Here is a 9,237-nt window from a genome sequence, read left to right as displayed (position 1 = left end):
AATCTATCTGAGGTTGATAAAATGAGTACCATTGAGTAGGGTAACAATAAACAAATCTTCTTCAGTGCCAAGAATGTGCGCTTTACAAATACTTATGTTATGATCAATATTCCCTCTAATTTTTTTCCTGTGTGTGTGGCTGTGTAAGGCCCATGTGCGCTGCAACCAAGGCTATGTGTTCCAGTAACCAGACTGCCCATGTGGGTGCAGCTCCAATTGCAGCTCATGACGGGTGCTGTGATTAACATGAAAACTTTACCAAATGCTCTCTGAGCATTTGGTAACATAGTTATTATCATTTTATTTTTTGCTTGTTCAGGGCTGGGTTAGGGTAGGGCCGGGCTGGAGGCACAGGGAGAGGTGTGGCTTACACACTCCAAGTGCACATGACTGCTTAGCCAGCCGTCTTGGTCCAGTCAAACAGTCATGCGCACTTGCATGTTACCCACCAGGCTGCATTACACAGCCTGGTGGGTAGCATGCCCAGGCCCCCCCCACCCCCATCTGAGCGCTCAGACCAATCACAATGCTGTATTGCAGCATTGTGATTGGCTATGGGAAACCTGGGTGCTTCCTGTTTCCAGGACTCGCCAGAGAAGTAGGAGGAGAGACGTGGCTGATGGAAGAGGTAAGTGGTATTTGTTTTCACGCACTTCTTGCACTCCCCTGGTCTCTTTCGCCCCATCTTTGTTTCTCTCTATCTCTCTCGTTCTCTAACTCACCCTTTAGCTCTGTATTTTTTCTCCCCCCTCTCACCATTCCCTCACACTCCTAGGCACACTCCACGGCACCTAGGGACTGAATCCATTTGGGAAAATAAAACTACTCTGGCTAAATAAGCCCGAGTGTAACAACAGGTAGGGGAAGAAAAGGATCAATTGTGATCCAGTAGGGCTTAGATTACCATTCAGAGAGAAGAGAATGGAAGGTCCAGCCACAGTCGTAGCCCCAGATATTTAGACAACAAAAGAAATGACTGGGCTGTTCCTAGAGGAAGAAAGAAGATGGTCACTAAGGTATAAGGGCTAGTGCTCAATGCAGGACCACCCCTGGGGATCCAATTTGTTGGATATAATGGCCTCACACACCCTTGCGAGTGTCATGCTTCATCACGGTGGCGGCCATCTTGGTTGACGCGCTCGCGCCTCTCCGACCGCACTTGTTTTTATTTTCAGTTTTGCCACAAATTTGCGGATTAACAGCAATTTCACGACAAAATTGGAAACAAATGTTTTTGGTCGCTGGCGGAGTCCTTGTGGAACTCCACCACCATGCCTAGGGGCTCAGGGTATTGCTATACTGCCCCCTCATGTTTTATTTAACTTTGTTTTAGGGGACTCCCTGAGTCTAAGTTCCAAGATGACTGCCAACACTTCCTGGTTGAAGTGTTGGCAGTCAATCAGATCTCAGCATGAGATTTGTCGGATCTGTGGAGGATTTGCGTGCCTATATATCTATAAATCTTTTGTCTTAAAAACTCCAGAACTACTGCGCAGATTTTCACCAAATTACAAAACGTACTCTTTCTGGACCAAGAGCAACCTTTCTGCCAAGTTTGGTGTAATTCTGTTCAGCGGTTCGGGCTGTAGTTGTGTCTACAATCTCTATGGGAAATTGCATGGGAAACGCACGTTTTTTAACCCCTCTTTTTTCTCGGCCCATTTGACAGATCACCCCAAAACATTCCATGAAGAACTGGACAAAGTAGGCCACTAATCTTGGAAAATTTCATGAAGATTTGTCAAATGACCCAAAGTTATTAGCAAACTAAAAAACACTTTGTCAATGGAAACTAGGTCCTAACTATACCTACTTACTGGGAATATATATTACAATCCTACTATATATTACAAATTCTACTGGCAGTCGCCACTATGTAGTTATAGTTAAGTCTTCTTTTCCATAGAAGGATTATTTTTTTAATTTGCTAAGACATTTGGCCTTGTATGAAAATTTTTCACAAGCCTGTCAAAAAAAAAAATTCACCTACCTCGGCTCCTTTCTATAAAGTTTTGGGGTGATCCCTCACACTAGTGCTGAGAGAAAAAAGGGGCGTCCCAAAATGCTAAATCCTGATGCATTTTCCCTAGACTTTTTAGACAAGGCTACAGCAAAATCTGGTGAACATAATTACTCCAAATTCAGCATGAAGCTAGATCTTGCTCTGCTGGTTGTGCTTGTTGTGATTAGGTGTAATTCAGTTCAATAGTTTTTGAGCTGGGTCTGGTGGCTCAGTGGAGTAATGCGTCCATTGCAAATGCCTGTGTTTGACCTCATGGTCACAAGTTCAAATCCCGACCGTTCTGCTCAGCCTTTAATCTATCTGAGGTTGATAAAATGAGTACCATTGAGTAGGGTAACAATAAACAAATCTTCTTCAGTGCCAAGAATGTGCGCTTTACAAATACTTATGTTATGATCAATATTCCCTCTAATTTTTTTCCTGTGTGTGTGGCTGTGTAAGGCCCATGTGCGCTGCAACCAAGGCTATGTGTTCCAGTAACCAGACTGCCCATGTGGGTGCAGCTCCAATTGCAGCTCATGACGGGTGCTGTGATTAACATGAAAACTTTACCAAATGCTCTCTGAGCATTTGGTAACATAGTTATTATCATTTTATTTTTTGCTTGTTCAGGGCTGGGTTAGGGTAGGGCCGGGCTGGAGGCACAGGGAGAGGTGTGGCTTACACACTCCAAGTGCACATGACTGCTTAGCCAGCCGTCTTGGTCCAGTCAAACAGTCATGCGCACTTGCATGTTACCCACCAGGCTGCATTACACAGCCTGGTGGGTAGCATGCCCAGGCCCCCCCACCCCCATCTGAGCGCTCAGACCAATCACAATGCTGTATTGCAGCATTGTGATTGGCTATGGGAAACCTGGGTGCTTCCTGTTTCCAGGACTCGCCAGAGAAGTAGGAGGAGAGACGTGGCTGATGGAAGAGGTAAGTGGTATTTGTTTTCACGCACTTCTTGCACTCCCCTGGTCTCTTTCGCCCCATCTTTGTTTCTCTCTATCTCTCTCGTTCTCTAACTCACCCTTTAGCTCTGTATTTTTTCTCCCCCCTCTCACCATTCCCTCACACTCCTAGGCACACTCCACGGCACCTAGGGACTGAATCCATTTGGGAAAATAAAACTACTCTGGCTAAATAAGCCCGAGTGTAACAACAGGTAGGGGAAGAAAAGGATCAATTGTGATCCAGTAGGGCTTAGATTACCATTCAGAGAGAAGAGAATGGAAGGTCCAGCCACAGTCGTAGCCCCAGATATTTAGACAACAAAAGAAATGACTGGGCTGTTCCCATTATATCCAACAAATTGGATACCCAGGGGTGGTCCTCCATTGAGCACTAGCCCTTATACCTTGGTGACCATCTTCTTCTTTCTTCCTCTAGGAACAGCCCAGTCATTTCTTTTGTTGTCTAAATAAGCCAGAGACCAGCCTTTGAAGAATTTACTGTTCGAAACTGTACTTTGCTTGGAGTCACATTTCTCGGTTAGACATGCATTTTTCAGCATTTGAGCTGGAAAAGTGGTAAAGTGTTCTGAATTCAGGTAGAATAACAAATAGTGGGAGAGAGAAAGAAAGAAAACAAGAAGTGCATATATCAGGTCGCGTATTTTCAAAATAGATTTCACTTTGTTTTGTGTCAAGAAAGTCCTTTTTCATTACGTGACTGTAGGCCTCTCACTTTGATGGTCGGTCTGTTTGCTGTGGCGGTTCTAAACCTTCAGATTCTTTTTAGAGCCACACTATAAGTTTTACGAGGGGAGTGCAAATGGCACCGTTTCTGAGACATTTGCGCATGATGTTGCATCCAGACTCAAACTGACCCATTATTCTCCTGGCACCCCAGACCATCTATCATTGGTTGTCAACTCAAATGTCACGGAACTTCCTACTGCACAATCATGCGCCATAGGATAACCCAGCTCCTTCAGCAAGTAATAGTTTTTCTCAACCCAAGCGACAGTCCAATTCTGTCGCTATTTATTTTGTGTAATTTTATATAGTGCAAACTTGTACCAAGGCCATAAAAGCACTTTTCATGAGCTCCGGATTACATTTCACATGTCAGGTTTTTAAGGCACCTGGAGATTTCGTTATTTTCCCAGAATCACAGGACTTTGAGTTAAGCTGGAACTCACGTTTCAAAGTCTTGCAGCTTCGGGCCGTTAAGTCACATGTGCTAAAAGAGGGGCATCATTTTGAGCTTAAATTTGTGTTATTTTGCCGGTCTTTCTGTCTATCTGAGGCAGCCCTGCTTGCTAATTATGCAGTACGGCTGCCTGTGAGGGAGTTTAGTTATGAATGCCCCTTTTTTTTATCTCTACATTTTGCCGTATTTCCATGTGTCGACAAAGTCAGGTCTAGCGGGGATTCGTTGCAGACAAACGCGCCATGCAACGGCAGCCCTACTATGTCTGCCGCTTCGAGTACGACATCTGCAAGCCAGGACTGAATCCAATGCGGGTGAGAACTCAGGGGGGGAATGACAAGAGCTAGGGGTTTGTGGAGGACGCAGGAGCCCACACAGATCTGTAAATCACACGTCTTTGTTCCTCTCGGTGCACCTGTGAACTCCAACATTCTAAAGCAAGCTTTCATTACATTCTGTTCAAGGGATTACCTCAAATAGATACAGGCAGAAAGGTTCCATTCTAAATCATGCAAGACACTACAGTTCTGTCATATTAATAAATTGTGACTACAGTCTACTTATTTCTTCGTTTTATAAATGAACCTTTGTAGGGAGGCTGGTGGACAGCAAAGCAGCAGACAAATGCAAAACGTAATTAAGGCAAGGCCACGGAATGTTGTTTGAGGATACGCAGCAATATTAAATATAAAGAATATCCCCCAGAAATAGGAACATTAGAAAACGCTGTCCAGTTTAATTGAACTACCTACATTTTCTTATATTCAATGAAATACAGTTCACTCTTGGAGAGTGAATGCGGAGGTTCTGTCTACGGCGACCAGAGGGCGCTCCTCGTTTACTGATGAAATCCACTGAGCACATCGTATGAAAGGGAGAAATGTTTCCTTTTCCGGGTCACTAGCGGCAGAGACAGCACTAGCAGATGATACTAGCCTATCCTTGTGTGTCCAGGCTGCTGAAGAAGAGGTAGGACCCCCCTGTCTGTGCAGTTATCCTCATCTTCATACCCTCACAGACCTCCGGGGATGAGGAGAGAGCCTGGAAATGTTTGCACCGGTTTCTGCACAGGTAGGAGATTGTCAGCACATTCTATCGTGTTTGTTGAAATAGACCGAATAATCCTTTAGGAAATCTCTTCAAGGACTTGGGCTGAGCTGGGCTTGTGTAGCCGGAGACCTGGTGGGGTGATGGGGTGGGGGGAGGAGGAGGGGGGGGGGGGCTTTCTTTCCTGCCCTGGGTGTGTGTGTGAGCCACATTTGTGTTATAGAGGGGATCTGTGCACTGTACTATATCTTCCTGCACTATATGGAATCTGTGCCAGGAGTAGGGTGACCAACTGGCATTGGTGCAAATTCAGGACGGTGAGTGTAAAAATTCAGGACAAAGGGTCAAAATTCAGGACACAAATTCAGGACAGTAGGTCAAAATTCAGGACAAAACTTCAGGACAATTGGATACGTTTTACAGGCACATCAGAGGTCGCACAATAGTATATAAGTAAGCCCAGCCATATATAAACATATTCAACTATTTGCAAACCTATCCATCATGTATCCTTCCATCTATCATTTCACTCATCCATCCCTTCATTCATCCTTCCACTCATCCATCCATTATCCATCCATCCACCCTTTCACCCTATCTATCCGTAGACTCATCCATCCACTCTTCTACCCATCCATCCATTCACTCATCCATCCAGCCATTTACCCTTTCACCCATCCAGCCATCCTTTCACTTACTATCCATCCACCCAGTCACTCATCCTTCCACACTTTCAGTCATCCATCCTCCCTTTCTCTCTCCATCGACCATTTCACTTAGCAATCCTTCCTTCCATCCATCTACCCACCCACCCATCTACTCATCCACTCATGAATCCGTCCATTGACCCTATCACTCATCCATCCTTTCTCTCATCCATTTATCCTTTCACTCCTTCACTCATCTATTTATCCTTTTGGCCATCTACCTTCCTTTTCACTCACTCACTCACTCATCCATCCTTACATCCACCCTTTCGCTCATCTGTCCATCCATTCACCCTTGCACTTATCAGTTCATCAATCCATCCATCATTTCATTCATGCATCCACCCACTCACTCACTCAGCATCCACCTTTTCACTCATCCATCCTTTCACTCATCCATCCACCCTTTTACCCATCCAGCTACCCTTCCACCTATACATCCAGCTATTTACCTTTTCTCTCTTCCATCCTTCCACTCACTCATCTATCCATCCATCCATCCTCTCATTATCCATGTATTCAATCTTTCATTCATCCAATCAACCTTTCACTAATTCATCCACCCTTCCCATCTCTTGCTCACTTGCCCATCTTTTCATATACATTTTGAGCTGAGCCTTTTTGAGAAGAGGCCCATCAAGAACTTCACCCTCGCTGCATGAGCCATTCCAGGACTGGGACAGAAGCCACCCAAGGCAGAGACAGGATCCACCACAGGAGGGGGGACAGGAGCCATCACAGGCGGGGGGCGGGGGCAGGAGCCATCACAGGAGGGGGAACAGGATCCACCAGGGTGGGCACAAGGGTGGGCATGCAGTATTCTGGTATCATCTTGGTCTCTTCCAAGGTGGGGTAGGGCTCCTCACCCCCTCCTGGACAAGACAATGAGACGACTTAAAGGAGATGCTCCAAGAGAACTGATTTAAATGATTGTCCTCCATCATTTGTTAATCAGTGTGAGTGCGATTGTGCCATTTCTTTATTTTCTTACATTATAGACTGCATGTTTGAAGAACCGAGGTTTGTGTACAATCTATTGACAGTAATTAAGCTCATTGAAGAGAACCACGTGCTGCCTCAGTGTAATCAGGGCCGGTTCTAGGATGTTTCGGGCCCTGTGCAGAAATGGAATGTGTGAAGCCCTCCTAAATCGCGGACGCACAGCGCATTCAGGGCTGCTTGCATCTGAATAGATGCCCTGCTCCTGAAGCTGCCGGCCCCCCCTCCCCTCCTCCCAGTCACCTTCAAGCACCTCTTAACAGGTCATCAAGGGCTGGAGGTGTGAGGGCTGCCACCCCGCTGTGCCTCTCCAACTCTGCTGGGTATGTGAGCTTTGGTCCTGCATCGGAGTCTGTTACACCCGAGCTCAGCAGCATCGGAGTCAAGAAGGGGGGTGGGTGGAAGCTGCGCCACCTTCAGGGAGTTGCGACCGGTGCCTGGTTAAAATTACGGACAAATGGCGTCCGTTAAAGAATCCTTCACGGACAACGGACAGACGGACGAAATTACGGACTGTCCGTGAAATTTACGGACGGTTGGTCACCCTATCTGTGTTCCATTTAATGCCCCCCTCCTATTCCCCCCCCCCCTCCACCAAACTTCAAATCTGCTGTCCTTGTGACTCCTGGGAGGTGGGTTCAAAAGAGGAGACCAGGGTGCAGTTTCTGGAAATCCCTCTTACAATGGGGCTCAGTAGGGGGTGCTCATTCCTGCCAGCACGGCTGCTTAGATAATTGTTGCTGTAATTCGTTGATCATCAGAAATCTTGAATATATGAGGAAAACATGCTAGAAATTTGCTGCACAATAAATAACATGGCAACATAACGTAAATTGTAAACTGGTTCTTTGACTTTCAGGTCTGCATAGTTAAAATGTTCCAGGTCAGATCTCAAACAGGCGAGCATGCAGACCGGTCAGGCTTGGGGCTCAGAGGAAGGGCACAAACATGGACTTAAGACATTCTTGAAAAGCACTGCGCTTGGAAAGCAAATTTCGTCCACAGTGCTTCACATTGTTCCACACCCACATCACCTTATGTTTAAAATGCTCCTGGAGGATGTGTAAAGGAAGCACAGGCTTTAATATTAAATCACAATGTTACATAAGAGCAAGTCAGTGACCTTCGTTGAAGGGAGGCAGATATTTGGTAATAGTACAAGTATGGGCACCTGGTAAAAATAACATTGGCAAAACCAGTATGTCTGGCTTACAAGAGTGCTTCTTCATTGATTGTGGAATTTAGTTACTGTGTCACTCTTCATACATATATGGACCTGTGCATTCATTCATCCACTTTTTGACTCATTCTATAATTGAGTCATCCATCTACAATACTCGACCTGCACTCGCACACCATCAACGAAGGGTCACATTAATTTACAAGCCAGACTTTCTTACTTTGCCAATACATATTGACAGACAATGTTTGTAACGGCACAAATCTAGCTATAAAGGCAGCTGAGTGCTGTACAAAATAGTATTTACTAAGTACATCATTATTTCAGGAGGAATCTCTTGTCGCAGTCATGTTAAAGCAAACTCTACTGCAGCCATCTGGACCACACTAGCACAACTTTGTAAACAGTGATGGTTTTAATTTCTTGCACAGTTTATTCACCAAAATTTAACCATTGCAGTGTTGATTGCACTGTCACTTAATCATTAAAAGTCAGAAGTAACATTGCCTTAGCAGAATCTCTACAGAGCATGTTTTGTAAAATGTACTGCTTAAAAACTTGGGGCCACTTCCATTGCATGCCTGACGCACCATGCGGACAGCTTTAAATTGCACGCTCCGTCTAACCAGCAGTGTAATCTACTCAAGTGGGGTAAGAATGATATATTCAAAGAAATGGTTGTATACAAGACGCATTCAGTGCTGTTTGCATCTGAATAGATGCCCCTGCTCCGAAGCTGCCGCCCCTCCCTCTGTCACCTTCAGCACCTCTTAACAGCTCATCAGGGCTGACGGTGTGAGGGTTGCCATCCCGCTGTGCCTCGCCAATGCTGATGGGTATCTGAGCTTTTGTACTGCCTCGGAGTCTGTTACACCCACCCTCAGCAGCATTGCAGTCAAGAAGGGAGGTGGGGGCCAGCTCTGCCGGTTGTGCGACCACTTAAAATTACGGACAAATGGCGTCCGTCAAAGAATCCTTCACGGACAACGGACAGACGGCCGAAATTACGGACTGTCCGTGAAATTTACGGACGGTTGGTCACCCTAGCCAGGAGCCGGGCTGCGCTGGATTCTTCTATCCGTGGACCTCTGCTGGGCGTTCCTTCCGGCCCTGGGGTTGTTTGTGCATAGCTACCAAGTTTCC

The 9,237-nt window shown here is 45.8% G+C and overlaps 1 protein-coding gene across 1 annotated transcript in view; it reads left to right on the top strand.

Annotated features, from left to right (window-relative positions):
* Positions 1 to 5,069: 5,069 nt before the first annotated feature.
* The window catches only part of LOC147736454 (uncharacterized), a 90,164-nt gene continuing 85,996 nt past the window's right edge, over positions 5,070 to 9,237 (top strand). The window contains exon 1 of the mRNA XM_086953184.1: positions 5,070 to 5,232. The gene's annotated coding sequence lies outside the window, so the exon portion shown is untranslated. The remainder of the gene's footprint in view (positions 5,233 to 9,237) is intronic.

This window comes from Lissotriton vulgaris, chromosome 1_2 (genome assembly GCF_964263255.1).
Source record: "Lissotriton vulgaris chromosome 1_2, aLisVul1.2, whole genome shotgun sequence".
Lineage (NCBI taxonomy): Eukaryota > Metazoa > Chordata > Amphibia > Caudata > Salamandridae > Lissotriton > Lissotriton vulgaris.
This window is presented reverse-complemented; position numbering and strand designations above follow the sequence as displayed.